The sequence below is a fragment of the Zalophus californianus genome, chromosome 11 (assembly GCF_009762305.2).
Source record: "Zalophus californianus isolate mZalCal1 chromosome 11, mZalCal1.pri.v2, whole genome shotgun sequence".
Taxonomy (NCBI): domain Eukaryota; kingdom Metazoa; phylum Chordata; class Mammalia; order Carnivora; family Otariidae; genus Zalophus; species Zalophus californianus.
Window position 1 is genome coordinate 46222279 of NC_045605.1, and position 12338 is coordinate 46234616.

At 36.6% G+C, this 12338-nt stretch overlaps 1 protein-coding gene across 21 annotated transcripts in view; it reads left to right on the forward strand.

Moving 5' to 3' along the window:
• The window catches only part of PICALM (phosphatidylinositol binding clathrin assembly protein), a 102787-nt gene that overhangs the window by 22607 nt on the left and 67842 nt on the right, over nucleotides 1–12338 (forward strand). The window lies entirely within an intron of this gene.

A 12338-nucleotide genomic window follows, 5' to 3' on the forward strand; every position in this document is an offset into this window, starting at 1 on the left:
AAAATTAATAAAACTAATAGTTGCTTTTGGGGTAGTACTTACTAAAATATGATTCACCTTACCTCTAAGATCCTTATTTGGAATCTGGGGTGGGACTAGAGTGTCAAGGTTTGGAAATCATCACTTTGGAATACTAGAATGGAATCCTAAACAGTCTCAAAATGAAGGAGACAAACCTGAATCCCTCTATTCTTGCTACAGTCCTATTGTTTTGCTGTACAGTCTGCCATCTAGTGGTAGGAATGCAGAATACACCAGAACACCAAGGAGAGCTGTTAAGTTTTCACTTTTTTAATATTAAGAAAACTTACATAGCAGGCTAAAACATTTTGATAATGAGGGGAAAAAAAAGAATGACTGTTTCACTTGAAAATATAAATCAGTAGTAGTGAATTCTGAGAGTATTCAAAGTGTGGTTTTTTTTGTAGAGTATTTTTATGACTTAAACTTTATTCTGCTCTTGTAAGATTTATGTATATGTAACAGATTTGTTGAAGAGGCAAATGCATAAATAATGATAGATGATTTTAACAGACAGTAGATTGGACTGATTTAAAAAAGATACTTGTATATTGATTAAAATTTTAGAGCAACTACGTAATGATTCCATTAACTAAAATGATTTATTTTGCATTTTTATAATTAAAGTACAGACAATTCAGCAAACTTGGCTTGTGTTCATCTATGACCTAAGAGGCTAAGTTTCAGCTAGGTATTAACAGAGTAGCTTAGGGTTGGCTTTGTTTGCCTAGCTCCATCTGAATTGTTTTTTTAGGTAGTCCCTCTTTAGTTCCACTTCTTTCCTCTCCTACAGGTATAGAGGTCAATCCTTTCTTTTTTGTTACTTTCTAAAGTGTTCTGAAAGCACCCAACACTTGACACTTATGTGGTCTGTCCTATATATACTGCAGACTTAGGAATACTTCCTAAATCTATGTTAAAGTTTTTTTGGTTTTTTTTTTTTTTTTTTTTTTTTTTTTTTTTTTTTTTTAAAGATTTTATTTATTTATTTGAGAGAGAGAGAATGAGAGATAGAGAGCACATGAGAGGGAAGAGGGTCAGAGGGAGAAGCAGACTCCCCGCCGAGCAGGGAGCCCGATGTGGGACTCGATCCCGGGACTCCAGGATCATGACCTGAGCCGAAGGCAGTCGCTCAACCAACTGAGCCACCCAGGCGCCCTTTTTGGTTTTTGTTTTTATTTGTTTTTTGTTTGTTTGTTTTGACAGAGAGCGGGTACAAGTGGGAAGCGGCAGGGAGAGGGAGAAGCAGACTCCTGCTGAGCAGGGATCCCAGTGCAGGACTTGATCCTGGGACTCTGGGATCATGACCTGAGCTGAAGGCAGCTGCTTAACCGACTGAGCCACCCAGGCACCCTGTGTTAAATTTTTTATTCCTCTTTTTAAAAACTGATTTCTTGGGGTAGTCTCCATAAGCAAATGAAATTAGCACCTCATGAGGGGAGGTCTTTTGGGTTAATGTGTCTTCAAAAAAAACTTTGTTTAAAATAAATAGGGATAGCCAGATAATGAGAGAATTTTTAATGGCTTGCTTATAGGAACTTTTCTGTTGAATAGTTTTTAAGGGAAGAAAACCTCTTGTTTTACATGGCGATTAAAAAAATCAGTCGAAAGGAAAGAAAAACTGGGGCACCTGGCTGGCTCAGTCAGAAAAGCATGTGACCTTTTTTTTAAAATTTTATTATGTTATGTTAGTCACCATTCATTACATCATTAGTTTTTGATGTAGTGTTCCATGATTCATTGGTTGCGTATAACACCCAGTGCTCCGTTCAGTATTGGCCCTCCTTAATACCCATCACCAGGTAACCCATCCCCCCACCCCCTACCCCCCTCCCCTCTGAAACCCTCAGTTTGTTTCTCAGAGTCCATAGTAGCGTGTGACTCTTGATCTTTTGATCTAGGTGTCATGAGTTTGAGCCCCACCATGGGTGTAGAGATTACTTGAATAAATCTAACTTTAAAAAAAAAAAGGGAAAGAAAAACTTACTATGGTATAAACAGGTTAAATATAGTATGTACTATTACCAAAGTGTTATCTTTACATTTCTTAGTTTTCACGTGTATGAATCTTTTGTTCGTTCATTTTGCAGAGAACCCAGTGACAGAAATAGCATATCTACTTGTGCTAATAGATTGGTTTTTCCTGTAGCTGCAACTTACTTTTTTAGTAAGATGGGCCTTTGCCTTACTTTTTTTTTTTTTAAGATTTTTATTTATTTGACAGAGAGAGAAAGAGAGAGAGCACAAGCAGGGGAGTGTCAGGGAGAGGGAGAAGCAGGCTCCCCGCAGAGCGGGGGGAGCCCGATGTGGGACTTGATCCCAGGACCCTGGGAGATTGAACTTGTATTCACAGTATTGGCCTACCTCTGGAACTGTGGATACCAGATTTTCAGCTGTTACACCATGCAGCTCTTATGCGTGTACCACCTCTTCCTCACATGCTTGAGGAAATAAAAGAACACATCATGGCTGTCCTTTCTGCCACTGATCATGGTATTCCCCAAAGGATCTGGAATGTCCTTGTATATTGTGACTTAGCTCCTTTAGCTTCTTAGTATTTTTATCAAAGCCATTTGGATATCTTTATTTCTTTTTAATACTTTGAAATGCACCCTTCTCTCTTTTTAAATTAATTCATCTTTGTAATTCTTTTCCCCAATCCTTGTTACGTGTACCAAGCATTCTATGGTATATGAGTCTTTCCCCAGTTTTTACCTTCACACCCAAATAATAAGTTAGTATAGGATTGGTATTTGCTGTGTGACATGAATGTGCTTATTGAGATTTGTAAAATTATGGAAATAATAGTGGTATAGGTCTTTTACATATTGATTTCGGCTACCTGTTCATATATAACTTAGTTGCTGAATAATTTTGAAAGTGTTCAGTTCTTTTTGCATCAGCCTATTGAGGACATCAGTATATATCAGCAAATATTATACATCTACAGTTTTTAAAAATGGAATCTTACTCTGTAATGTTCTTTAACATGGCTTTGATTTAATAATACCCTGAGCATTTTCCCGTCAGCCTTTTTTGCCGTTTGTTGGCCTCGTAGTATTTCATTGTAAGACTGCTATCTTTACCATTATTGAACATGTCTTCTCACATTGTCACTTAGCACCTTTAGCTTCATTTATCAAAGCCATTTGGATATATTTATTTCTTTTTAATACTTTGAAATGCACCCTTCTCTTTTCACATTAATTCAATTCTTATTACTGTACTGAACATTCTGTAGTGTGTCTTTTCCCAGTTTTTACTTTCACATCCAATTAATAAGTTGATTAGACTTACTTCTTAAGGTATAAGCCGGTCTATGAAGACCATATTTCTGAATTAATTCTAACGGGAATTATGTAAAAGTATAACGTTGTGTTTCACATGGGGGACCCCGCAAACTATAAAGTTAAAATGGTAACGTTTAACTGTTAATTTAGATTATACTTTGTGACCCCTACACAAAAAAATGAGTGAAGAAGTAATATTTAAGACTGTTGATTCCATTTCCCAGACATTTGACACTTATGATAAGGGCAAATGTGCCTCTTTGTATAAAATTCTTTTGCCATAGGTCTGATTTCAACTTGTGTGTTTTATAAATACTTCCAAATTTATGCCAAATGAAAGCAAAAGTTCAGAAACTTCTTGTCTTCTGCTGTTTCTTGACTATTGTTTTTGTTGCTGTTTCTTGGAATAGTTGTTCTTACCATTTGTACTCCTACCCAGGAAAGATTTCAAAGATCTGATCAGTGAAGCAACATTTGATCCACTTAATTTGCCTTCCAAATTTACTGTATCTCTAATTTTCTAGATGATTGAAGAAATGAGTCCTTTCAATGAAATTGTGTCTTTCATAAGCTCACAGTAGACATCATACTCAAGAGTATAAAGCTCAAATCCTTTTTTCTAAGACCAGGAACAAGACAAGGAGGCAACTTCTGTGTCACTTCTATTCAGCATGGGTACTGAAAATCTTACCCAAGCAACTACGCAAGAAAAAGAAATAAAAGGTATCCACATTGGAAAGAAAGAAGTAAAACTCACTGTTTATGGATGGCATAATATATAGAAGACCCTAAAGACTTCATAAAAAAACTGTTAACTAAAAAATGGAAGTCAGTCCACAATAGCCAAACTGTGGAAAGAGCCAAGATGTCCATCGACAGATGAATGGATAAAGAAGATGTGGTATATATACACAATGGAATATTATGCAGCCATCAAAAGGAATGAGATCTTGCCATTTGCAACGATGTGGATGGAACTGGAGGGTGTTATGCTTAGCGAAATAAGTCAATCAGAGAAAGACATGTATCATATGACCTCACTGATATGAGGAATTCTTAATCTCAGGAACAAACTGAGTGTTACTGGAGTGGTTGGGGGTGGGAGGGATGGGGTGGCTGGGTGATAGACATTGGGGAGGGTACGTGCTACGGTGAGCGCTGTGAATTGTGCAAGACTGCTGAATCACAGATCTGTACTTCTGAAACAAATAACGCAACATATTTTAAGAAAAAAGAAAAAAGATAGCAGGAGAGGAAGAATGAAGGGGAGTAAGTCAGAGGGGGAGACGAACCATGAGAGATGATGGACTCTGAAAAACAAACAGGGTTCTAGAGGGGAGGAGAGTAGGGGGATAGGTTAGCCTGGTGATGGGTATTAAAGAGGGCACATTCTGCATGGAGCACTGGGTGTTATGCACAAACAATGAATCATGGAACACTACATCAAAAACAAATGATGTAATATATGGTGATTAACATAACAATAAAAAAATTTTAAAAAAAGGAAGTCAGTAAAGTTGTAAGATAAAAAAATCACACAAAAATCTGTTGCATTTCTGTGTACTGATAATTATCAGGAAAATAAAACAATCCCATTTATAGTTGCATCAAAAGGAAGAAAATTCCTAGGAATAAACTTAACAAAGGAGGTGAAATACCTGTATGTTGAAATCCACAGCACTTAATAAAAGAAATTGAAGAAGACACAAATATAAAGGTATCCTGTGCTCATGGATTGGAAGAATTAATGTCGTTAAAATATCCATACTATCCAAAGCAATCCACAGATGCAGTGCAATTTCTACCAAAATTCCAATGGGATTTTTTCAAAGAAATAGAACAAATAATTCTAAAATTTACAAAAACAACCAGACACACACACATATAGCTAAAACAATCTTGAGAAAGAAAACTAGAGGCACCACACACCCTTCTTCAATTTAAACTATATTACAAAGCTACTGTAATTAAAACAGTATGGTATTGTCATAAAAGTAGGCATACAGATCAATGGAACAGAATAGAGAACCCATGAATAAACCTGTGCATATATGGTCAGTTTATGACAAAGGAGCCAAAAATATACACCTGGGAAAGGATAGTCTCTTAAACAAATGGTTCTGGGAAAACTGGGCAGCCACATGCAAAATAATGAAACAACCACTGTCTTACACCATATAAAAAACTCAGAATGGATTAAAGACTTGAATGTAAGACCTGAAACCATAAAACTCCTAGAAGAAAACATAGATGGTAAACTCCCTGACATAGGTTTTGGTGATGATTTTTTGCATATGTGCTGGTGAAGTGAGCACAGTGATGATTTTTTTGAAATCATTTTGAAGCAACAAAAGCAAAACTAAGTGGGATTGCATCATACTAAAAGGCTTCTGCACAGCAAATGAAACCATTAACGAAATGAAAAGGCACCCTACCGAATGGGAGAAAATACTTGCAGATCATACATCTGATAAGGGGTTAATACTTAAAATATATAAAGAACGTGTTGTACAATGCAATAGCAAAAAACAAACAATTAAAAAATGATGATCTGAATAGACTTTTTTTTTTAAAGAAAACATATAGATAGTCAACAGGAATGTAAAAAGATGTTCAACATCGTTAATCATCAAGGAAATGCAAATCAAAACCACAGTGAGATATCACCTCATGCCTGTTGAAGTGGCCATTATCAGACAGATACCAAGTGGAGAAGAGGGAATGCTTGTGCACTGTTGGTGGGAATGTAAATTGGTACACCTACTGGGAAAACAGTATGGAGGTTCATCAAAATGAAAATAGAACTACTGTATGATCCAGCAGTTCCACTTTTGGGTAACTTGAAAAGATACATGCACTGTCATGTTCATTGTAGTAGTATGTGCGATTGCCAAGGTATGGGAACATCCTAAGTGTCCACTGATGGATGAATGCATAAAGAAATTGTGGTATGTTTGCACAGTGGAATATTATTCAGCCATAAAAACGAATGAAATCTTGCCATTTGCAACAACTCGGATGGATCTCCAAGGCATTATGCTAAGTGAAATAAGTCAGAGAAAGACAAATACCATGTTACCTCTTACATGAGGATATTAAGAAAAGCTGGTAGATACAGGGGACAGATTGGTGGTTGGGGAATGAGGGTGGGAGAAATGGGTGAAGGGGGTTATTGGTAAAAAATGCAATTGATATAAAACAAATTCGGAATCATTTAAAATATTTGTTTATATATTAATATATGTGACATAGGTGTATTATATGCAATATATATAAACACTGAAAAAAAGAATAGTACTTAATTAGTATTTGTTGAGACTTTCTTAATATATAGTTCCAACAGCATTAGCTAATCCTCAAAACAGTCTTATGATGTAGACACATACACACCAAAAAAGTATATTTCATCATGATCCTTTTGAAAGAGATAGTGTAGGGGTGCCTAGGTGGCTCAGTTGGTTAAGCGACCGCCTTCAGCTCATATCATGATCCGGGCGTCCTGGGGTTGAGTCCCGCAATCTGGCTTCTTGCTCAGCAGGGAGCCTGCTTCTCCCTCTCCCTCTACCTGCTACTCCGCCTGCTCATGCTCTCTCTCTGTCAAATAAATAAAAAAAAATTTAAAAGGTAGTATAGCATTTGGCTAAATGATTATGATACATTGTGGGGGTTTGGTTTTGTTTTTACTAATACCATTTTTAGCCAAGTTTATTTATTAGAAAATCTATTTGGGTATCAGCACAGTTTTGATATATATAGTCCAGTGAATGCCTGTATATTTGGGAACTTGACACCCTCAACATTCTGCTAATGGTGCATGCCTGACTTGCTGTGGAAGTGAACCCTAAGTGGCTTAAGTTTCTAAAGTTGGTGAACTCTACCTTGGGAGGTGTATATAGGCTTGTGGCCTGCACTAAGAATATGGCTGTAAGATAATGAATCCATCTGGTAATTGGTTACTACTCAGTTTTGATATTTTGCTGGACATTTTCCCCTGGAAAAAATTCTATTTTGCATTTTTGTTTTTAAATTGATTAGAGATTTAGGACTTGCACTAAATTGGCTAATTGGGTATTCACTTGGTATATATGTTGCCAAGCACCCATACCTTTTACAAAAATTTAATTCTGTTCATGAATCTGTCACTACTATAGTAGTGAGTTTCTGTGACCTGACCTTTAGGAAAGTCTAATTTGTGTTAATACAGGTAATGTCTACTTTATCTACCTCAGACATTGTTGGAGGGGCATATTAGATAATAAAAGTGAGAGTATTTTGTATAGTAGGGATTGGTTCCTTCCACTGTCTCTGGAAAGATGCTTTTAGGTTTCTGTTGTAGGCCTATTTTCTTACTGCCTTTAAGTACTGGAAGCCTCATAAATTCTCATCTATACCTAACGCAAAGAGCCTATATCCCATGTAGTAATTTTTTTTAGTGTGGGGTTTAGGAATTATTAATGTAATATCAAGAAGGTATTTCAGTTTTTACATTCTTAAGGTAAATAAAAGAAAATATAAGATGTGTTTCCATTTAGAACCCTTTTGATTGGTAAGGGAAATTTCATGTCGAGTTTGTGGTTTTTAAGAACAAGTCTTCTGAATCGAGAATGGGAAAAGCAGTAGCTATCAAGATTCCCATGATATGTGTGATTCTTGTTTGGAATGATTTGGAGGTGAAATAACATTTTCCTTCCTCATTTGTTGGAGCTCAGACTTGGAAGCATTTTCAAGCTACTGTAGTAGAGACACTGTGCAGAGGAAAAATTACTGCCTAGAGAACTGCTTGAGTTAAAATACTATAGGGGAAGTATATTCTGTAGAGTTGGTGTAACGATTCAGTGTTTCTTCTCCCAGTATTTGTATAACTTTGGTTTTGTATTTGGTCTACTCTGGATTCATAATCTCAACATGATTTTTTTATTTTTAAAGATTTTACTTATTTGACAGAGACACAGCGAGAGAGGGAACATGAGCAGGGGGAGTGGGAGAGGGAGAAGCAGGCTTCCCACGGAGCAGGGAGCCCAGTGCAGGGCTCCATCCCAGGACCCTGGGATCATGACCTGAGCCAAAGGCAGACGCTTAACGACTGAGCCACCCAGGCGCCCCTCAGCATGAATTCTTATTTCTTCTTCCTGTTTAATGTGAAGTGTTGTGTATTTTAGTTTCTGGAGTTACCTTCAGTTTTTATGTGATCATTTCTAAAGTATACTGTAGTTTTCATAAGCATTATAATAAAAACTTTTATTTGTTAGATCCTCTCCAACCTGAAATTTGAAAATTTTCACATATAATGGGCTCAGGTTTGTTTTTTATTCCTTTGGCAATAGCAGATTGTGCAAATAGTCATAGATTGTTGGTTTTAGTTTATGTAAAAAATACTATTTTGGATGCTTATTTAAAAAGTCATGCTAGGACTGTCTGTATGCTTATTTAAATGAATGTATTTATTAAAAAAGTATGAGTGACCACTGTACACAAGGCACTATTCTGGGCCTTTGGGGATACAGTAGAGAACAAAACAGAGCCTTACCCACATGGAATGTACATTTTAATTGAGAGAGGAAAATATTAAATAGATTAAGATGAGTTAGGTGGTAAATGCTCTGCAGACAAAGTGAGTAAGGATGGATAGTGAGGGTTTGGAGGTAGAGAAGTGCCCTGAGGCTTCGTTATTTTTATAATTATTTGGAAGAGTTCATCTGATAAGGTGACATTTAGGCAAAGATCTGTAAGAATAAAGTGTGGGAGCAAAAAGTGTAGATATCTAGGAGAAGAGTATTTTGGCAGAAGGAACAGCAAGTGCTAAGCACCTGAGGTAAGAGTTCTTGGTCTGTGGGAGGCATTGCAGAGGAGACATCCATGTAACAAGCAAAGTGATGCAGAGAGAGCTGATCACAAAGGGTTTATATATAGCATTGGTAAAATATATATATTCTAATATATATAAAATCCTGTAGTTGTTGAAACTACCATCTGTACCTTTTGCTTCATTTAAGATCTGACTTAAATCTTAAGTCAGATTTCTGACTAATCGAGCAGTTTATTTGTGATGAAGAGTATGGAAATTGCTAACAAAAATGCAGTCTCCTTTTAAGGTCTCTGAAACTAGTTAGAAGGTAATGATTTGGCAGTAGATAGTTACAATGTAGAATAATTCTGTTATGTAGAATTATGTGCTAGCTTTAGTGACGGGGGGGGTACCTTAGTATGTGAAAGGAAGACTTGATTCATTTTGAAGAATGAGCAAGAATGTAAAGATGCAGGGATGAAACAGCAAGGTACATCACAGAAAACTGGAAAGTGGCTTTGTATTGGAAGCTAAGATTTGAGAAGGGAGAATATTGACAAGGATGAAATGTATGCCATCCTGTAAGTAGTAGGGATGTCATTGAGGTTAAGCAGTGAAAGTGTTGTGTTGTAGATCATTCTGTGGTCAGTTTAGAGAAGGGGGGTGTGAGGTGGGTGAGACCCCAAATCAGGTATCATCAGATAAGAAGCAGTCAGTTGGTCCATCATTTCTTTGTGGGGACAATTTTGGGTGGAGCAGGTTTGTTTGTTTTCATTTATTAATTTAAAGTAGGCTCTGTGCCCAGTGTGGGGCTTGAACTCATGACCCTGAGATCAAGAGTCACATGCTCATTCAACTGAGCCAGCCAGGTGCCGCAGTGGGTGAAACAGTTTTAAAATGTGAAGTGCCGATTGTGTACTTTGCAGGACAATTTATCTTCCTCATCCTTGGTATTAAATGTCAGTAAAATCTCTGTGTGTTAATCTCCCTCCCCAATTTCTGAATACTTTCAGGAGAGGTGGCACCCCCTAGTTAATAAATAGAATTTAGGGGCACCCGGGTGGCTCAGTCAGTTAAGCAGCTGCCTTCAGCTCAGGTCCTGATCTCAGGGTCCTGGGATTGACCCCATGTCCTGCTCTCTGTTTAGCGGGGAGCCTGCTTCTCCCTCTCCCTCTACCTGCTTATGCTCTCTCTCTCAAATAAATAAAATCTTATAAAAAAATTAAAAAAAAATAGAATTTAAACTTTGGCTTTGGCAATGATAGTGGGATGGAGAGGAACAGGTAGAATTGCTGGAGATTTAGGAGACTTGGTTACCGATGGGTTCTAGGGAGTGTATATGAATACAGAGAGGTAGGAGCACCTTTGGGGTAATACGGTGACAAGAAATTTTATGACAGGTTCAGTTTTGAAAACTAAAAAAAAAATATTCTGAGGAGTGTAAAATGACTTGATGCCATTAAGGAGAAGTAACTTTAAGAATTGAATAGCTTATCAAAACAATTTCTGGAAGGATATAGAAAAATGTAGATATATCAAGATAGAGAAAAAAACTAAGAATATAACTTCCTATAATTGAGTTCAGAACTTGACCAGTGTGTTTGAAGTTTTAAAGGATTCAAAAGGAGCAAGACAGATAAGCCTTGCCCTCAGATTACTTTTTGAGGGGCAGAGAGAAAGCTTAGCTTTGGGAATAAGGTGTACATAATATATTTAGTGCTGTAGGACAGATATGAAGTACTACTTAAGAAGAATCAGAGAAGGCAGAGATCAAGTTCTTTTTATTATCAGAAACTGAACCATACACACCAAATTGAAAGTACTATTTAGGGCGCCTGGGTGGCTCAGATGGTTAAGCAACTGCCTTCGGCTCAGGTGGTGGTCCTGGAGTTCCGGGATCTAGTCCCGCATCAGGCTCCCTGCTCGGCAGGGAGTCTGCTTCTCCCTCTGACCCTCTTCCCTCTCGTGCTCTCTATCTCTCATTCTCTCTCTCAAATAAATAAATAAAATCTTGAAAAAAAATGAAAGTACTGTTTAATTTTTGTTGCAAGTATGAATTGTTTAAGCCTTGTATCATTCTCCTGTTCCAAGGGTACTCTGATGGTGTTGTGCTTTGTTCTTTAAGCATTGTTGGCTAGGGTAACTGCTTATCTAAAATTCATTTGCTTATCCAGTGTTACTGGATAATAGTATAATAATAGTATAGTATAATAGTATAATAGTATAATACTTGAGCCTGTTAGAACAAACATTTTTGAAAGGTTGTAAGCAGATAAATGGTCGTAGTTGCATTGGTGTTTCTTGTGATCAAGGCAAAGTTAGGTCACTTCAATTTTTATTTAATCATTATACGCTGAAGATTAGAAGTAGACAAACTGCTTATGAGTCATGAATAACTTTAATTTCTTTCCCTTATGGTAGTTATAGCTGAGATATTTATACATTCTTATACATTAAAAGTAAAACAACTCATTTCTTGGTCTTCCTCTCTGTTCTCTAAATTGGATTGTATCTTGTATTTTCTTCATTGAATTTGACATCTCTTAAGTAGATTGGAGGTAAAACTCTGAGGTCTATTAAGAGCTGCTCCCCCCTCCCTCCCCAGTTTTGGTGCTGAAACAATTGTATGTTAGACCATTTTATAGTAATGCTCTCCTGCTTAAAATATAAAATTGGAACTTACATTATTTTAACTGTTTTCAGAGTTCCTGGATCATTTCTTACTTGAAAATTTATGCAACAAGAAACTTCAGTTTGTTTCCTGTTTTGTTTGTTAGTTTTAGCTAGTTGATACCAACTGATAACTCAGTAAAACTGAAGGGAGAGAAGAATGAAAATTTATATAAACAAACAGAGAGAGATTCTACCCACTCTCAGACCACATGTCCGCTCTGTTTTTTTAATAGTGCAAACACAGCATTCTAGGGAGAATATTAATAAAGGTAGTTTGACCTTCAGCTTGTTCATGCTTCTATATGTATGTTTTTTTTAAGTTTTTTTTTTTTTTTTGGAATGGTAGGGATGAATAATCCTAGCACTGTAGTTCTGAAGGTTTATGAGTAATAAAGAGAATTGAAAGTTCTTCAAGGCTTTGAAATAGTTCCTTTTGAGGTAAAATACTTGAGGGTGAATTACTTTCAGAGGAAGTTTACTTTCTGTTATTGATCATTTATGTGATCCTAATCAGTATCCTATTAACTTCTCAGGTGGATTATAGTGGTCTCAGTTGTTCTAAGAGATTT